Source organism: Sapajus apella, unplaced genomic scaffold, assembly GCF_009761245.1.
Source record: "Sapajus apella isolate SASKATOON/1434 unplaced genomic scaffold, GSC_monkey_1.0 scaffold33, whole genome shotgun sequence".
In the NCBI taxonomy this organism is placed as follows: Eukaryota; Metazoa; Chordata; class Mammalia; order Primates; family Cebidae; genus Sapajus; species Sapajus apella.
Window position 1 is genome coordinate 23454912 of NW_022436973.1, and position 9860 is coordinate 23464771.

At 45.3% G+C, this 9860-nt stretch overlaps 1 long non-coding RNA gene across 1 annotated transcript in view; it reads right to left on the reverse strand.

Moving 5' to 3' along the window:
- Positions 1 to 8560: 8560 nt before the first annotated feature.
- Positions 8561 to 9860, reverse strand: part of LOC116563012 — a 1823-nt gene continuing 523 nt past the window's right edge. The window contains exon 2 of the long non-coding RNA XR_004274163.1: positions 8561 to 8685. This is a non-coding gene — a long non-coding RNA (uncharacterized LOC116563012). The remainder of the gene's footprint in view (positions 8686 to 9860) is intronic.

Genomic DNA, 9860 nt, shown 5'->3' on the forward strand with positions numbered 1-9860 from the left:
AGGTCTAATTTTTCACACAAAAAATTTACAAACTCCAGCATAAATGGGTTAAGTCCATAATGGGTTATGTCCATTCTACCACCGTAAGTTGCTTTGTGCGTCAATATATACATTACACGTAGTTTAATTACTGCCATTTATTCTTATCAATTACTTTATAGTAATTCTGGTTATTTATATCTTTCTACTTCTTTGAGCTTATTCTGCTTTCTTTCTTTGGCTTTTTAGGACACATTAGCCTCTTTTAAAACAGAATGTTTCTTTTCTTTTCTTTTCTTTTTCTTTTTTGAGATGGAGTTTCATTCTTGTAGCCAGGCTGGAGTGCAATGGTGCTATGTTGGCTCACTGCAACCTCCACCTCCTAGGTTCAAGCAATTGTCCCACCTCAGCCTCTGGAGTAGCTGGGATCATGGCTAATTCTTTGTATGTTTGGTAGAGATAGGGCTTCTCCATGTTAGCCAGGCTGGTCCTGAACTTCTGACCTCAGGTGATCCACCTGCCTTGGCCTCCCAAAGTGCTGGGATTACAGGCGTGAGCCATGGCAGCTGGCCATGTTTGTTTTCTAATCAACATACTTAAGGTTATACATTTTCCCCCTGATATTAGCATCCATGGGATTTTATATTTCCAGGATGTATAACAGTATCAAAACCTATTTCATTAATGATATTTCATGAATACTTTCATTATCATTCAGTTCTAAATATTTTATAATTTCCGTTGGGCTTTCTCTCTAAGCCATGGATTATTTCTAAGGATGATTTTTACTTTTCAAAACTTTTATCCATTTTTTGAATAGATAATATGTACATATAAAACAAAATTCAGGAAATGAACAAATATATACAGAAAAAAGTCTCTCAAAAGCTACATCTGTTTGAATCCATGCATGTGACATAATGGCAAAGGCAAAACTGTAGGGAAAGAAAACAGATCAGTGCTGTCGGGACTGAGGGTGGTACCAGGGCTTGGCTATAAAGGGACAGGAGAAAATTAGGAGCCATGGAAGCAGTATATATATATGCATTGTTGCGTGGTTCCATGGCTGTGTGCACTTGTAATTATTTTAGCTACAAGGAAACTTTTAAAACTAACTGATTTTTCTAAAAGCCAGTTCACAGACCAATATTCTGAATTAGGACAGATCCTTCACAAGTCTCCACAATCTACTCTGATTCAACAGAAATAAATTACCTTGAACACACGTGCCCCTCTACCTGAGAGCTACTGTATCTGTTAGAATCCACTAGCACTGCTTAAGCTTAAGCTTTTAAGTAGATCATTAGATCTACTGTGATGTCTTCCAACTTAGAGTCAAGTGGTCAGGCTGGGCGCAGTAGCTCAGCCCTCTAATCCGAGCACTGCGGGAGGCTGAGACAGGCAGAAAACTTGAGCTCAGGAGCTCAAGATCATCCTGGGAAACATGGTGAAACCTTGTCTCTACAAAAAATACAAAAATTAGCCAGTTGTGGTGGCATGTGTCTGTAGTCCCAGCTACTCAGGAAGCTGAGCCCAGGAGGTTGAGGCTGCAGTGAGCTGTGAGAGTGCCACCGCACTCCAGCCTGGACAACAGAACAAGACCCTGTCTCAAAAAAAAAAAAAAAAAAAAATAGAGTCAAGTGGTCACAGGAGAAGCTTGCTAAAATGACATGATTGTAATTATCCATTGTCAAACTAAAACCATCTAATTGTCACGAATATTCCTGTGTTGTGATAGTGAAATAGCTGGGATTAAGCAGGGAGTGGACAAAGTACCTAATCATATCCCCTCCCTTAAGTCTGTATATAGCAGGGAGATGTGGTAAAAGAAAGCCCTACTTTGGGAGGACTATTTATTAATCCATTTTTTACTTTAATCCAGAAAGTATTTTATTTTATTTTATTTTATTTTTTTATTTTTATTTTTATTTTTTTTTTTTTGGGACGGAGTTTCGCTCTTGTTACCCAGGCTGGAGTGCAATGGCGCGATCCCGGCTCACCGCAACCTCCGCCTCCTGGGTTCAGGCAATTCTCCTGCCTCAGCCTCCTGAGTAGCTGGGATTACAGGCACGTGCCACCATGCCCAGCTAATTTTTTGTATTTTTAGTAGAGACGGGGTTTCACCGTGTTGACCAGGATGGTCTCGATCTCTTGACCTCGTGATCCACCCGCCTCGGCCTCCCGCAGTGCTGGGATTACAGGCTTGAGCCACCGCGCCCGGCCCAGAAAGTATTTTAAAATGCTGAGTCCTTGCTTAGCCATCAAGTGTATGACTGATGAAGTCAATCTCTCTAAACCTGGGCTTCCTCTTTTATAAAATGGAGAAAGTTCCATCTATTTCCCAAGTTTCTAGAGAGACTCAGAGAGATCACAGATAGAGATATCAGCGAGAAAGAATATTCCTTCAATTACCACCGTGTTTGTCAAATGAGGGCCTCTGATTCTCTTGCTGTAATGATGAGGATAGTTTTCCATCCTGGCCCCTAGGCACTCAGTTCCTTGAATGAAAATAATCTATGAACTTTCTAGCCAGCATCATATTAACACCAAATGAAATAATGGATGGATTAGGGTGTTGGACTGCATAAAACAGTGTAATGACATCGCCACCTCTCTCCTTTCACGTCCACACACCCCTTTCTACCTGGATAATTCAAACCTATCCTTCACAACTCAGTGCTATCTCCCCCAGGAAGCCTTCCTGGGGTGTCTAGCCTTAGCTTTCAGGACCCTCCCTGGGTTCCCAGAGTCTCTCACGCTACACTGTGATTACATGTTTGCCCATTTGCCGCCTCCTCTGGTCTGGAGGCCAAAGGGCAAAGTGTGCGTCTTTCCTGTTGGCATCCCATGGTGGGGTGTGGTTTCTGGCACAGGGTAGGCATATATTAAGTGCTTGTTGACAGATACTGATGAACTTGAAGGCCTTGTAAGAGCAGAAGGCTCTAAGGCTGGGCGTGGTGGCTCATACCTGTAATCCTAGCACTTTGGGAGGCTGAGGTGGGCAGATTGTTTCAGCCCAGGAGATCGAGACTAGCTCTAGCAACATGGCAAAACTCCATCTCTACCAAAAATACGAAACAATTTAGCTGGGCATGGTGGCATGTGCCTGTATCTCCAGCTACCCAGGAGGCTGAGGCTGGAGGATCACTTGAGCCTGAGATGTGGAGGTTGCAACGAGCCGAGATTGCATCACTGCACTCCGGCCTGAGCAACACAGTGAGACCCTGTCTCAAAAAAAAATAGGAAAAAAAAAAGAGGAGAGGGCTCTATGTCATGAAGTGTGGCTTTCACAGAGTCTTCCCCCACCTCTCGTTTGCTTGTTTTCAGAGACAAGGGTCTTGCTCTGCTGTCCAGGCTGTGATGCAATGCCATGATCATAGTTCGCTGTAGCGTCCAATTCCTGGGCTCAAGCAATCCCCCTATCTCAGCTTCCTGAGTAGCCGGGACTATAGGTGCTCACCATCATGCCTCGCTAGTTTTTATTATTTTTGTAGAGATGGGGTCTCGACGTGTTGCCCGGGCCAGTCTTGAACTTGCGGGTCAAAAGATCCTCCCACCTCAGCTTCCCAAAGTGCTGGGATTATAGGTGGGAGCCACTGTGCCCGGCCCCTCCCTCATCTCTTGACCAGATGTATTCTCGCCTTACTCAGAACAACCCAGAGTTATTTTCTGCTGTCTTCTCTCCCATGACTTGTAGCAAGGCGCTTCACCGTCTGGGCCTGATGAGCTCAGCACTGCGCGTCTGAGGCTGTGAGGAGCCGAGATGGGAGGTGCTTTGAAGGGACTGGAGGAGACGGGCTCGCAGATGGAAAAGGCCAGAACTCGTGCTTCTATCCCCACCTACTTATTTCCTGTGGCACCAGGAACATATTGTAGAGACTGAGTCAGGATTACTTCTCAGCTGAGCATGTGCTTCCCTCTGGAATATCCGGCTCTGGAATATCTGGTTCTTCCCTGGGCTGATTTCTCCTCCACGGAGGCTCCCAGTCATTCTCACTGGCTTCCTGTGGGTAATACACACCCTGGCGATCTCCCAGCATCCTCCAAGACAGTGGTTCTCAAACCTCACTCCACACTGGGATCGCTGGTGCACATTTCAGGAGGCTACTCTGCAGCCCTGCTCCGACAATTCTGATTTGATCAATGTGTCATGGGGCCCATGCCTGCCCCAACTTACATAGGCCACAGCTGGGACCACTTTAGAGGAGGCTAACATATCACTTAGAAATCAAACCAAGTGGCCTTCAGAATGCCTCTGGCCTATACCGTAATTAAGCATGTTCCCTGTTCCCCAGACATGCAGATCTTAGCAACTGGTGCTGAAATGGTTGTTAGAGATCAAATGACCCAACCTCTTCATTCAAGGATTGGGAAACTGAGGCCCAGAGAAGGTATGTCGCCTGGCAGGACCAGGACTTGAACCCAAGTCTCCTAACCCAAGTGAGTGCTTCCTTCATTAACCCAGGCTGCCTTTTGGGATAGTGCAGAGCTTTGGGGGATTGGGTAGGGCAGATTCTTAACATTTCTTTCAAATGAACTGCTAAAGCTCAGAATAAATGTACATGAACCATTGCAGAAGCCCACGGCTCCAGAAAGCACAGCTGTGTACCTCAGCCAAAGCTGTTCATGGGTATTGTCCAGACAGTTATAAACAGGAAAATGCTGGCATTGGTGGAATTAGGAAGGTGTCAATCAAGGCTAGTGTTGAGCCCTAGCTCTATCAATTATGAGCTGACTGACCTGAGATAAATACTTCTGTGAGCTTCCATTATCTCATTTGGACAACTGAGTAGATGGTGGCACTCCGATGATGACATGGCCTAAGACAAAAACTGGGAGTCATCCTGGATCCCTCTAGCTCCCCACCCCTCAGAGCGAACAGTCACTAAGTCCTGATGGTTTCTAACACCTAAATCAATTGCTTCAGTGCATCCATTTCTCCCTGTTTCTCCCGACACTGTCCTAGCTAGCTGCTATTCTCACTGCTGTGAATCACTGCCGTTCCCAGCTCATCTCCTTCCTTCTAGTCCTGCTCCCTCCAGCCCGCCCTCCACACCAAAACCAAAGTTTCTTTTAAAATTGGGACATCTGGCTAGGCATGGTGGTTCACACCTGCAATCCAAGCATTTTGGGAGACTGAGGCAGTAGGATCACTTGAGGCCAGGAGTTTGAGACCAGACTGGGCAACATATTGAGACCCCATCTCTATGAAAATAAAAAATTAACCAGGTGTGGTGATGCATGCCTGCAGTCCTAGCTACTCAGGAGGCTGAAGACAGAGGATCAGTTGAGCCCCAGAGGTTGAGGCTCGAGTGAGCCACGATCACACACTGCACTCCAGTCTGGGCAACAGAGAGACCCAGTCTTTAAAAAATAAAATTTTAAAAAAGGCCGGGAGTGGTGGCTCATCCTGTAATCTCAGCACTTTGGAAGGTGGAGGTGGGTGGATTACTTGAGGTCAGGAGTTCGAGACCAGCCTGGCCAACATGGTGAAACACCGTCTCTACTAAAAATTAGCCAGGCATGGTAGTGGGTTCCTGTAATCCCAGCTACTCAGAAGACTGAGACAGGAGAATCTCTTGAACCTGGGAGGTGGAGGTTGCAGTGAGCCCAGATCATGCCATTGCACTCCAGCCTGGGTGACAAGAGTGAAACTCTGTTAGAAAGAAAGAAAAGGAAAGAAAGAAAGAGAGAGAGAGAGAAAGAAAGGAAGAAAGGAAGAAAGAAAGAAAGGAAGGAATAAGGGAAGAAATAAAGAAAGAATAAGGACATCTCATCCGGTCATCCCTGTCACTTAAAACCTTCCAATGGCCTCCACCTTGAATCTTCTTCTTAGGTGAAATGCAAACGTCAGACCAGGTGCCCTGGAGTCTGGGACCTGCCTACCCCTCTGGCCTCATTTCCTATCTTTCCTACCCACCCACCTGTATCCTCACATCCCATTCTCTTCTCACTTTGAGGCCTGAAAGCTTCTTCAGAAGTCCTCCCTGACTTTCCCCAGTCTGAGGCAGGACCTGCCGCAGTGCTCCCAAAGCATTCTGAACTTCTATTATAACCACAAAATGCATAATAACTGCCTCCTTACCTGATTCTCAGCCATAACAAGCACTACGGGGCAGGGACCACCTTGACATTGAACTTGATCTTCATTGTGCCCCCAGTGCCAAGTACTGTGCCAGGCAAATGGTTGGCACTTCCTTTAAAAAAATGACCGAACCTTTAAAACGATGTGATGTTGATTTAATAAGATAATTACACAGAGGAAATGGGGAGGCACACACACAAACCCTGCACAGTGTCTCATGTGCGTGTGATCAATAATCTGCTTTTCCTCATCCCTGTTTCCCTTGCAGTTCCTATGTTTCATGATCTGGTTTCTAGTTCAAGTTTTGCTTCTAACCAGTTATTTGGTTTCTCTGGTTCTGTATTTCCTTTCCATTAATTTGGCAATATGGGCCAGGCACACAGTGGCTCATGCCTGTAATCCCAGCACTCTGGGAGGCTGAGATGGGAGGACTGCTTTAGCCTAGGAGTTTGAGACCAGCCTGAGCAACATAGTGAAACCCATCTCTATTTAAAAAATTATACATAAAAAAACTTGACAATACGGTCCTAATGAGCTAAAAATATATATATTTAGGAGTCTGTAAGCCTTTCCCCCTTTCTCCTTCCCTGTGGGAATAGATGCTCAGTGCTCAGTACCACGAAGAAAAATTAGCACTGAGACAAAGGATCTTTCAGCAATGTAATTTTTACTTCCTGGACTGCAGGAAGGGTACCCTTGTTAGCCAACATACCATGAGAATATAATTAACAAAGGAAAGCACACAAATGTATCCCTTATGCATTTGGGGGTTGTCCTTACTGCTGTGTCTGATCTCCGTTGGCTAGAGCCAGACCTCACAATCTAAACTAAAACCTGTCGGCTATCAACTTAAAACTTTTCTAAACAGGTAAAAGCAATGGAAAGCTGGGACATGGCTGTGAGCACGCCCAGCACAGATATCTTGGTTAAAGTACAAGGACATTGAATGTACTATATGCCTGTAAGCATGGCATGTTTAACAGCTACATAGGATAGGGCTTAACAAAGTTATTAGCACACTTGCAATTTATTCTTTAACAAGAAAGGAAACTTTAAAAAGGGACTTTCCTACTTCCCACAATTCCCTCCTCTCCCTCTAAGGATCAGGAATCAGAAAAGACTTAGCCCTTCCATAGCTCTTCCCCAGGCTTTCTCAGTCTGTCATGGGGACGACTTAACAGACTGAGAGAAAAGATTTTATTCTATTCACATTCCCAAGTCCAAAGAAATTCCTTCTGCAGTCAGGACTGCTCCCTTAAAGGGCATACGAATGTATAACTCCTGGATCTTGGTGTATGACAGCCCTGGGGACTTTAAGTACTTCTGTGTTCCAAGGCTGAGCCCTGCCCAAGTGGTGACAGGACACGTTTTGCCCACACCCTGTGCCCTGCCATTCTGCAGTCACCTCGTGTGCAGGAAGGGTGAGGGGTGGAGGAGTAAGGGCAGGGCAGGATGGACCAACAGCATGGGAAGCTGAGGAAAGATGCATGTACACACCCTTGCTGCTACTGTCACGCTGCTGTAGCTGCCAGGTGGGGACCTGAGACCCCAGGGCAAGAAGCAGGAAGGAAGAAGGAGGCAGGAGACCTTAGCCTTCCCATGCCATGGCATTCTGACTCTTTCAGTTCCTCTTCATTCCTCTACTCTAGCTTAAGAATTCCAAGACTGCCCAGAGCAGCTCTTGAGTCTACACTGGAACCACGAAGCGACACAGAAGCAGGAAAGGAGTTAGTCACCAACTTTGGGTGTGGCAGGGAGAACAGCCGTCACATCCTTGAGCATCCTACCAAGAAAGTACATTCCATGGTCTCTTTATCTACAAAGACTCTGGTGCCCTCGATCTTATTTTCAAATGTGTACTACCGCAAAACAAAGACATTTGTAAATTCAATATGAATATGCCTGTCAATTGCTTCATGAAACGCAGAGTTTCTCAGGTCCTTTCTCCTTAGAAGCAACACAACTCAATTTGGACTTTTACTGAGCAGCTAATTTATATAAGCCTTCCTCTCACCATCCCCAACAAAAAGAAACAAGCCAAGCCTGTCTTCCCAGGAGTTTTCCACGTATCTCAGGAGACAAGACATACATACAAATAGTCCAAGAGAGAATCCGGTAAATGCTGCAACCCAATCCAGGACAGAAATAAGAGGAAAGGATTGACTCTGGCTGGAAAGATCCAAAAAGTTTCAGGAAAGAGACTGCATCTGAAGGAAGAGCAAAATTTTGAGAGTCAACGTTTTCTCACTGGCTCTATTGATTGAGGCTGGGTTAGCTTGACTTAGAAAAAAACTCTTTGGGTTCCAGTAAAGTGTGTTTTTAGTCTCTGCTGCTGTTTTTGGATAGCTTGGTAAAAGGATCTAGTAAGGCTGGGTGGCCTTATCTCTCTGGGCCTCAGTTTCCTTCTCTTGGTGTGTGAGATTGAACTCAGCTGTATGCCTGGCTCCTCCTTCTCTATTTTTTGTTCTCATTAGAATCAGAAATACAATGCAAAGCTAAAGACACAGGATGTGCCCTGCGAAAAAATTTATTATTAGGGTATTCGCAGCTCTCCAAGGCTCCTCCTAGGATGTTAATCCTAGATGTTATTTCATCATCTCCTACGTCTCCAAGACATTTTTCTGAAAAGAGAAAGAAAGAAAAAGAAAGAAATAATAAAGAAGATGTAGGCCAGTCACTGTAGCTCACACCTGTAATCCCAGCACTTTAAGAGGCCAAGGTGGGCAGATCACCTGAAGTCAGGAGTTCGAGACCAGCCTGGCCAACAGGCCGAAACCCCATCTCTACTAAAAATATAAAAATTAGCCTGGCATGGTGGCACACACCTGTAATACCAGCTACTCGGGAGGCTGAGGCAGGAGAACTGCTTGAACCCAAGAGGTGCAGGTTGCAGTAAGCCGAGATTGTGCCACTGCACCCCAGCCTGGGCAACAGAGCAAGACTCCATCTTAAAATGAGAAAAAGAGAGAGAATGAACAAACTTGTACAACAACATGGATGAATATCACATACATCATAATGAAAAAAGAAGCCAAACAACCACAAAAAAAAGAAGATGCTACATGATCCCATTCATGTGAAGTTCAAGAACAGGTAAAACAAATTATGGTGTTTGAAGTCACAGTAGTGGTTACCCTTGTGAGATTATCCCCACAGGGTTGACAAGAATTGCCTGCCAGGCTCTGGACAGAAAGAAATATAGTTATAATTAGGCATTAATCAGGCTACACTTTGGCCCGCTTTCTTGTCGCTAAAGGTCACATACTGACCGTGTGCATCTTTATTGCTCCTACTGGCAGGAATTCTGGACTGTTTAAGAATCATTTCCCACTGCATCCCTATCGTTCCTATAGACCAGATCCCTGGCATTAGAATCACATGGCTTTCGTTTGAGGATCACTTAAGATGCTTTTCAGACCCTGAATTCTAGCAACTTGTTTGAAGACCCCTGCAGACGAACGGGATCAGCATGAGACTATGGCTTCTTCATCTCCCTGCCCCCTGGCTTGACTCTGCACTCCTCAATCAATTGGCAGTCTCCAAACTTTGGCCCACTCCCAAACCCTTAAAAATTATAACTCCTCGGCTGGGCACAATGGCTCACACTTGCAATCCCAGCACTTTGGCAGGCTGAGGCCAGTGGATCAAGAAGTCAGGAGTTCAAGACTATCCTGGCCAACATGGTGAAATCCTGTCTCTACTAAAAATACAAAAATTAGCCCAGGTTAGTGGCTGGCGCCTGTATCCTGGGTACTCGAGAGGCTGAGGCAAGAATTGCCTGAACCTGGGAGGCAGA